Source organism: Zalophus californianus, chromosome 6 (assembly GCF_009762305.2).
Source record: "Zalophus californianus isolate mZalCal1 chromosome 6, mZalCal1.pri.v2, whole genome shotgun sequence".
NCBI classification, from domain to species: domain Eukaryota; kingdom Metazoa; phylum Chordata; class Mammalia; order Carnivora; family Otariidae; genus Zalophus; species Zalophus californianus.
In genome coordinates this window covers 71,383,397-71,393,338 of record NC_045600.1, presented here as the reverse complement: position 1 = coordinate 71,393,338, position 9,942 = coordinate 71,383,397, and the positions used below count along the sequence as shown (strand labels likewise).

The 9,942-nt window shown below is 46.9% G+C and overlaps 1 long non-coding RNA gene across 1 annotated transcript; it reads left to right on the top strand.

Annotated features, from left to right (window-relative positions):
* Nucleotides 1-4,761: 4,761 nt before the first annotated feature.
* Nucleotides 4,762-8,512, top strand: LOC113908747. Its single transcript, XR_003515584.1, has 4 exons — nucleotides 4,762-4,800; nucleotides 5,104-5,209; nucleotides 6,083-6,247; nucleotides 8,401-8,512. It is a non-coding gene; the product is annotated as an uncharacterized LOC113908747 (long non-coding RNA).
* The last annotated feature ends 1,430 nt before the right edge of the window (nucleotides 8,513-9,942 follow it).

Below are 9,942 nucleotides of genomic sequence, written 5' to 3'. Positions count from 1 at the left end.
GGAAACCACCTAAATGCCCACCAACAGGGGATGAGTAAATAAGGTAGAGTATATCCGTTTATGGGATATTCTGGATGTGTGAAGAAGAATGGGCTTCGGTCTGTAACTACTGATAATGGAACAATCTCCAAGAAATAAGTTAAAGAGGGAAAAAAGCAAGGTGTAGAACAGCATTCAGAGTTTGCTATGACGTGTGTGGTGAAAGCAAATCTATAGAAAGGCTTACGCACGTGACCTTGAGTAGGTTACTTCCCCTCTTCCAGTCTCCTCCTCTGTAGGATGGGGAGTAATGGCACCCAACTGCCCCTCTTGGGCTGTGGTGAGGATTGAGGGGGATAGTGCCTGTGAAGTTCTCAGCACAGGTGCCTAGCACAAAGCAAACCATCAGTCGTGAGGTGCCGTACATATTCACCTCTATTTATCACGGCAGGTCCAGTATATTCAACTAAACTATGCACTGTGCATCAGGCCCCTAGCAAAGTCTCGACATACAAGAGCAGTGGGAGAGTCAGACGGTGGACAGCCCACCATAACAATCCGGGAACGAAGTGCTATAGGACTTCAGAGGAATGCACGTCTCACTTTGCCAGAGGGATATAGGGAAGGGGTCCCGGAAGTGTTCAGTAAAGAGGTAACATGTGAGATCTGATTTCACAGGGTGAGTAGGAGCAGCTCCAGCAGAGAGAAATCACAGGAGGGGCTCGGGGACCTCCGTTCCTGCCACTGGAGTGCAGAATGTGTGGAGCGAGGGAGGCAGAACCCTCAGGGTCGGGGCCAGAGGCAAAGGGCATCAGTTCCTCACCACAGCAGTGCCTTGCTCCCCTTTTCCCTGTGGCCACCTCCTCGAGACCCTAACCTGTTTCATGTCACTGCAGCTGAGTCCCGGGCAAAAGTACCAGAGGCCATTATGCAAACGAGCTGCATTGACTTCTTTTCTAGCCACAGCCCCCATGCCCCATTCACTTGGGGAAGCAGCCAGGGACCTGTGTCCTTGAGGGCAGGAGGGTTTCTTTCCCACGTGCTTCTAATACAGCAGCCAGTTACCCGGAGACATCTTTCTCCCCTGACAGATTCACACAGGGGATTTGTATGGCTGTTCTATTTTCTCTGTCAGTTAGGTATCTGTCCATAAAATCTAGATATGTCTCTCCCTCTCTGTTTAAGAAAGGAAGGATCACGCTTCTGGAAGGAGGAAGAGCTGCAACAAGCCATTGGGCTCTGGTGGTCACCCTACAACCAGCTGAGACCCGACAGATAGTGTCTTGTCATCTGATGGATGAGCCACGCCTTCGGAAGACAGCCGAGTGTGAGGCGCCCCCCCCCCCCCCCCCCCCCCCCCCGTCTCCTGGGCAACCAAGCCTCCGGATGACCCCGCCAACAATAATGCGATGGAAATGAAGAGCACTGCAGTATAATGAGCACGATAAAAATAGAGACACTGGTAAGTAATGGGCCGGCCGTGGTTGAGGAGCAGGAGGAGGAAGGCAGGGCCCTCCTGTCTAGTCCCCCAGCCAGGCTCTGCTGTGTTGCGGAGACAAGACCAGGCACAGGCGAGTTGGAGCTCCGTAGTGGCAAGGATGTCAGGGAGGGATTAAAAAGTGGGCCTAGGGCCAATGTTGAAGAGGTTACTGCCTATGTCAAGCAGAGAAAGACAATTATCATATGGTTTCACTTATTTGTGGACCATAAGGAAGAGCATGGAGGACATTAGGAGAAGGAAGGGAAAATGAAGGGGAGGAATCGGAGGGAGAGATGAACCATGAGAGACTATAGACTCTGAGAAACAAACTGAGGGTTCTAGAGGGGAGGAGGTGGAGGGATGGGTTAGCCCGGTGATGGGTATTAAGGAGGGCACGTTCTGCATGGAGCACTGGGTGTTATGCACAAACAATGAATCATGGAACACTACATCAAGAACTAATGATGTCATGTATGGTGACTAACATAACACACACACACACACACACAAAGTGGGCCTAGGTACAAAGCCCGAGCAGACTCTGGCCTGGCCGCTGTTGGGGAAGGATGATGTGGGGCCCCACAGACACTGATGCCCGAAGAGAGGTTGCTGCTATCAGCTCGAACCCCGCGCCAGGCTGTGAGTAGCAGCAAATGGTCTAAGAGTTAACTAACATGCCAGATTTTTTTTTTTTCAAAATACTGTACCTCTCGTCTGTAGTGTGCAGTGGAAGAAGCCTGTTCATTATTCCTTTGTTTCTTCTTTTCTTTGTTCCGTTGGTGGCTTGGAGTACCTGCCAGGAAAGACAGTCGCACCCGGGGAAGGAGGGATCCACGTGCTGCGGGGACAGCTGTCTCTGAAGCCTTCTGGTACCAAGTCCCTCTGCAGTCTTTACTTCTTATTGTTTCCGAAAAAAAATTCAATTAAAATTATTTTTTGAATAAGTAATACCTGCATAGAGTACAATATTCAAAAGGAGCAAAGAAAAGTTTGCAGTGAAACTGAATACTCCTTCGTCCTGCCCTCCACCCCCAGCCACCGTTTCTTTCCTAGAAGCAAACACTGCTAGCGGTTTCTCGTGTGGCTTTCTAGAGACGCTAAGCACGCGCAAGTACATGTGTCCCCCTCCTCAACACAAACACTTCTTTTTCTTTTTTCTTTTTTTTGTTTTTACCTAAGTGCTCACATCCCCTATCAGCCAGAGCCCTGACAGAAAATAGAGGGCCCCCATAAAGTGAGTCATTTGAGTGGAGAACAATGAATGGACGGTTTACAGAAGTGTGGACAGGACACAGGAGAAGCACAAGGAAGAGTGTGATGCCCGGGGCCAGCCACAGTGCGGGGAGATGGCACAGCGACTCCCGCGAGCCACACAGCCATCGGAGCGTCCCACAGAGGAGGCCGGGGGCACAAATACGCGCTCCGCCTCTCCTCCCTCCCTCCCTTCCTCCCTCCCTCTGTCCTCTTGCTGCAATACTGAGAACCCAGCCAGAGCCACAGGACAAGACAGTCTGTTGATGTCATTTAGAGAGGTGACCCCCGGGGCAGGAGAGGTGGAGTGAGGGAGGAGGGCAAGCAGCGGCATGACCCCTACGCATGCACTCAGCACCTGGATCCACGTTTCACTGTTTCCCACTGTACAGTCTGCCTCTACCTTTAGCCTCAGTCTCCTGCTGACCTAGAGTACTTGGTAGGATTCTTGTGTGGATACTATAGCACATAAATAGCATACATGATATATTATACATGTATAGCATATAGATGAATACACACTACATGGATATGCTCGTATATGTATAAAATGGATGAACTTTTTATTTTAATTTTATTTTTTATTTTAAAAATACTTATTTACTTATTTGAGAGAGAGAGTGTGTACACATGAGTGGGGGGGGGAGGGGTAGGAGGAGAGGGAGAGAAACAGACTTCCCGCTGAGCACGGAGCCCCTCTCCGTGGGGCTTGATCTCAAGACCCGGAGATCATGACCTGAGCCGAAATCAAAAGCCAGACATTTAACCAACTGAGCCATCCAGGCGCCCCACACTGATGGACTTGTAGGATTGTTTCCCATCTTCTGCTATTCCAAACAATGCTGCAAAGCATATCCTTTTACTTAGTCATTTCACATGGCAAGGATATGTACAGAATAAATTTCTGGGGAAGAGACTGCTGGATCAAAGAGTGTATGCTTTTAAAATTTTGATAGACACTGCCACATGCCCCTGCATCGAGCTGGCACAAGTGTACACGTGCCTCAGCAATGGATAAGATTTCTGTGCAGTGTTTACACAATCGGGGTTACAAAGATGTGAGTACACTTCTTAGAGCACCTCCCTAGCGGTGTCTGTCACCTTCACAAAATATAAATCCCTCTTTTTTGGGGGGTGTAAATTATGAAAATACACATTTCCCCCTTGTTTTCTGTCCTTTCAGAATTATTCAGCAGGGATAAAATTTCTACACTCTTGAATGGAGTTCTACTCATTCTTTGGGAATAGTCCTGTGTCACTTTAAGTTACAAATAACAGCCTCAACCTAAAAATTAAAAGTTTCCAGTTTATCTTCCTAGACATGAACAAATCAACTGTATTAAAAAAAAAAAAAAGACATCTTGGACTCAGTTAAGGAAACCATATATGTATTGGGCATCAGGGGACTCCAAAAAAACCACCATTAATCCCACTATGTGTGACGGTGTTGCTGGACCATACAAGAAAATGTTCCTGCTCTCTAAAAAGACAGTGTGGAATCCTCAGAAGTGTGAAATGCCAGATGTCTGCAATTTACTCCAAAACACCTTAGGAGAAAAAAAAAAAGGTGGAGCAAATATACAGACATTAACAATCATTAAATCTAGATGATAGACAATTTCCCATGTGCTCAGAAACTTTCATAAGAAAAAATCTTAACGAGGACTCCAACCAAGATAATAATCAGCATTTCACCCTTTATCCAAAGGTAAGACTTCTTCCCTCTCCTCCCCTGGCTTCTGTTCCCCTAGCTGCTAACCCGCCTCAGCTCAGTCCTGTTCCGGTGGCCCACAACACGCTGACAATCCGAGCCTCAGGCCACGTGGTCCTCTTGGGGGAAGGCATAAAATGGCTCCAGCCCGGCTTTCCCTCTGCTGAGTGGCAAACACTTGTTCCATGGAAAATCCTCAACTCTCCAACAAACCCTGGAAATGTAGACTCCCTGTCCTGTCCCACAGGCAGCTTCAGCCTCCTCAGGCCCGAGTTAAGCAAGCATGAAAGACCCACCTCCTCCCCCAAACTGCAGAGAACACACACCAAGCTCGCCAGGTGCCATGGAAGCCCCCTCTCAATATTTGTGGTTTATGTCGGTAAGCAGCTTCCTGTCCTCTCCTCCCTGGAGATGGGGGAGTGAGAAAGTATCAGCAGTCTCCAAAGAAATCTTATAAACCCTCCCAATATATGTCTTGGATAAGACAGTTTCCCCCACCATGATATTGAACACATCTTAGTATCATTAAACTTTTACTTTCCATCATATGCATTTAGAGTTTCGTCCATATTTACATAGTCAGGTTTATGACATTCAACTCCATTTGTTTGTAATTGTGCTAGAGAATGTTATTTTATTATCTGTTGTTATGGTGGCTTAAAACATTTCTTTTCTCAAACAGCTTCTGAGAGTCAGGAATTTAGGACTGGCTTATTTGGGGGGTTCTGGCTCAGGATCTCCCGTGAGGTTGCAATCAAGATGTTGGCCAGGACTGCCAACATCTGAAGGTTTGACTGGGGCTGGGGGCTCCACTTCTGGGAGGGCTCACTTACCTGGCTGAGCCTCAGTTTTTCTCAGGTTGTTATCTAGAGACCTCCATTTCTCACCAAGTTGTCTTCTCCATAGGGCTGTTCAAAATACAGCCGCCGGCTTTCCCCTGAGCAAGTGATCTGAGGGAGCAAGAAAGAAGCCATGATATCTCTTATGACCTAGCTTCAGAAGTGACATGCCATGCCCCTGCCATATGGTGTCGGTCACATGGATCAACCATGGTACTCAGGGGAGGAGACAGGGGTGTGAATACCAGGAGGCAGGGACCACTGGGGCTATCTTGGAGGCTGGGCACCTTACCTATTGACATCATCCTGAGCATGTGCTCAGAGCTGTCAGTGTAAGCTGTGGCCCATGGACCCGTCCCCCACAGACTTGTATTCCACGTTAGGGCGATCCCTCCACAGTTTTGAGTGTGGCCTCTGGTCACTGGCTACCAATACCTAGTAAAGTCTGTGTCTCTCAGAGGTCATAGTGATAACGGCGCCATCACTCTCTTTGTGGTGACTTGGGGTCTGAAGATACATTTTCCAGACAGATGCTGCTGTTCTCTGCTTCTAATCTCTCATAGCACCTGGTGCTTTCTTACGCCCTTACCATCGAATCTCTTACAAAAGAAGGTCCTGGGGGGCCCAGTATGCAGACAGAACTGAGTTCCAGGAGGGATTAGGCTCATATCTGGGTGCTCCTAACTGCTCCCTCCCCTCCCCAAAGCACAAGAATAAGGAGCTCTATCTGCAGTGATCAGCAGGATCAGCAGGAATGGGGACAAGTCGAGGCGGGGAGTTGCACTCTAGTTGGGGCAGATGGTGTCTATTTTCCTGTCATAGGAGAAGTGAATCCTAACACAGGGAGACTTCGGTGGATGAGAAGAGAAGGCACCAAAAGCAAAGGTACAGAGGACACACCCTAATCCCTACTGAGGACCTTCAAGGAATCTATGAATTCAGTGGTCCTGCCACATCAGGGACCCGATCTCCCAGGAGAAGAAAGGGGTGAGAGAAAGGACAATTTCTTTTTTTTTTTTTTAAGATTTTATTTTTAAGTAATTTCTACATGCAACCTGGGGCTTGAACCCACAACCCCGAGATCAAGAGTCACACGCTCTACTGACTGAGCCAGTCAGGTCCCTCAAGGAAAATTGCTTTTTGAGTCTAGGGAGAAACTATCTACTTGGCACTTACACGAACTTAAAACAAATTCCGTTTGGGTTTGCACATCAGTTTCTTATAATTTTGGTTTGTGCAGAGTAGCTTCCCTGGGGGTAAAAATGGGAACTGAGAACCAGCCCGGGCTGGGATGGTACTGCCTGCGGGGAGGGGCAGTACTGTGTGATCGCCGCTCTCCGGCTTCCTTACCAGGAAGAGCTGCTCTGTGCCAATGGCTCACCGTGTCCATGCTTTGGAATCTAATTTAGACAGCCCCCAAACTCAGAGTGATGGCATTGTTGTTCTTATTCTATGGGTAAAGAAACAGGCCTGCAGAGAATAAATAACTCCCTAAGTTATTCTTTTTTTTTTTTAAGATTTTATTTATTTATTTGAAAAAGAGAGAGAGAGTACAAGCAGGGGGAGCAGCAGGCAGAGGGAGAAGCAGGCTCCCCGCTGAGCAGGGAGCCCCATGCGGGGCTCGATCCCAGGACCCTGGGATCATGACGTGGGTCAAAGGCAGACACTTAACCAACTGAGCCACCCAGGCATCCCTCCCTAATTTATTCCTAAAACACAAAAGGAGGTCCTTACCCAGACAAAACTCACATCGTGGTGGCCTGCTAAATTGTCTCCCATGCTGCTGGAGCTGGATTTTCACCAGTGCTGGCCACTTCCCTTACAGACTATTATCAATTGTCTCTCCTCAGCAACACCTTCCAAGTTACTATGATCTCTGGTCAGAAAAGAAAGCACTATCTGAACGGATTCACCCACTTCGTGGGTCAGTCTCATTTCCTGTCCTGACCTCCACTAATAGTGGGCTTATCACCATTAACCTGTGGCTGCAGGGGCCGCCCACCTTGTAGTTTCCACAGGGGCCATTGCCACAGCCGTCACGGGGGAAGCCAAAAGTAGAAATAAGGTGTGTCTTTTCAAACAGCATTTAATTGGATAAAAAAAAAAGCCCATCTGAGACACCCCATTTTTTTAAAAAGTGAGTTTAGTTTGTAGATTTTTTTTTTTTTTTGCCATTCCTGTTGTATGTGGACATATTTCTTCTTTACCAAGGTTTTCTTCCCCATTTCTTTTCTCCTTTCTTGTCTTTTGTTGGATTGATGAGGTTTCCTTGGTTCTTTCATTGGTTAGAAGGAGGACATTGTGTGTGCACATCCATTTTTTGGCTAGGTGAAGTTTTTTGTTTAATATGCATATCTAACTATATTTTTCTATAAAAGTAAAAAGTTCATTAATATGGTCATCCTTCTCCTCCTCTAAAGACATAGAATGCCTTATTTTCCCTCTGCTATTTTTCTCCTACCTTCCATATTGTAGTTGTCTAGTATTTTAATTCCTCGATGCTTTTAACCTCTCAATAGTTATGATTTACCACCCATCAGGGATTAGATTCGCCAACATGTTTTATCACTCTTGGCCCATTACCGCTTCTCCTAGCCCATTCTTCCTTTCTGGCTCATTTTCTTTTTTGCTGAAGTAACACTTCTGAAGTGCTGTCAAGTTGTTCTTTTTCTTTGGTGTTCTGTGATAAAACTCTGATGTCTCCAGCCGAGGTGAGGATTGTCTTTAATTACATCGCTTGATATTGGGTGTAATCCCTTTAATTCTGGAAACTCTCGGCCATTATTTCTCAACAGGGCAATATCATAGAAGTGTCGGGGGGGGGGAAGGACACATGGGGACAACATGACATAGGATGGTCAAGGAGAGGTCTCTGAGGAGGTGATGTGGGCACTGAGCTCTAAGTGACAAGGCAGAAGGAAGAGCAAAGTTAAGAGCTTGGTGGGATTTGGGAATTGAAGGAAGGCCCCTGAGTTTGGGGCTTGGGGAGTGAGGGGTGTGGGAGGAGATTAGATGAGCTAGAGAGGGAGGGCTCTCTCGGCTCTTCATGGGAATTTGAGTGGAGAGATGAAAGAGTTCGGCGTGAGCCTTTGTGGCAAAGACACCCAGTTGTTCACCATAACCCACTGAGTCTTTCCTAGGCTCCAAGTGGTATTATCTGCAATCATAACCCAGAGGAATTAGCTGCTCTTCCCAAAGACACTTGATGGCGTAAACCAGATTATAAACCAGAACTCCCAGTGTCTAGTCCAGGTTCCGTTCTTGGGACAGCAAGAAAGAAGATGGGGAGAGTTGGAGGAGAGAGGTGAGTGAGGCTGCACTTGGGATTCATTAGGCACCTGCAGCTGTGCTCGTCCCTGGTGCTTTAGGACACCTCAACAAGAACTTTCATTCACTGACCCTTGAATTCTTTAGACAAATCTGTTTTCCCTTCCCCTGGCTGAGGACACTTACGTCCTGCAATGATGCTTTGGGCTCTGTATTGGGTTAGAGGCTCAGCAGGAAATGGGTAACAACTCACACTGGGTAATTGTGACTAGTCCTCTTATTAAACTCCTCTCAAAGGTGTGGCGGGGTTTAGGAAACCAAGTAGGATGGTGGAAATCATTGTCACCCTTAAGTCTGAAGGGGTATATTGATTTCCTATCGGTGCTGTAACAAATGACCACAAATCTAGTAGCTGAAAACAGCACAAATTTATTTTCTTACAGTTCTAGGGGGTCAGAAGTCTAAAATGGGTCTCACTGAACCAAACTCAGGCGCCATGTTTCTGGAGACTCTAAGGAAGAATAGTTTTGTAGTTTTGTAGTAGCTCTTTCTAGAAGCTGCCTGTACTCTTTGGTTCATAGCCCACTTCCAACTTCAAAGCTGGCAACAGCTGGTCAAGTCTTTCTAATGATGCCATTTCTCCATTTCCGACTCTTCTGATTCCCTCCTCCACATTTAAAGGACCTTGTGATTACATTGGGCCAAACTGGATAATTCAGGATAATCTCCTTATTTGAAAGTTGGATGATTGGCAATCTTAATTCCATCTGCAACCTTAATTCTCACCTTGTCATACAACCTAACATATTCACAGGTTCTGGAAATTAGGGTGGGGACATCCTTGGGAGCCATTACTGTGCCTACCATAAAGAGACAAGGACACGAAACATGTACTGGAACCCAGAGGAGGTAGCTGTTTGAGGTCATGTGACAGGAGTATGACCTTTGGTAGAGAACTGAGTCCCCCAAATTAGGAGTGGTAGATATCATCTGGCCACAGGGGACCAGGAAAGATTTATTGCACTGGTTGAGCAATCAGTCCTGATTAGCATGAGGAACTAGGGTTGTTTCTACACAAAAGGATAGTAAAGAGAATTTCCAGAACTCAGGACATTTATTTGGGCGTCTCTTAGTATTTCTATGTCCTATAATAACCACGGGAATCCCAGCAACTGCAACCCACCGAAGCAGGGAAAAGAAAGGGCCCAAAGGTCTGGATTACTCTACCAGGCAATTAACTTGGGCCAGCCGAAATGCTGTCAAGGAATAAGGGAAATTTAGAATGGGTGTAGAAGAGAGAGGTAGTGAATATCAGGTATGACCAGGGACCAGCTACAACAGCAAGGACTCTTGTTTCTGAATTCTTCCAGAAGTTTGCAATTGGGTACCACCTTGAGGGACTCTGTGACTGATTC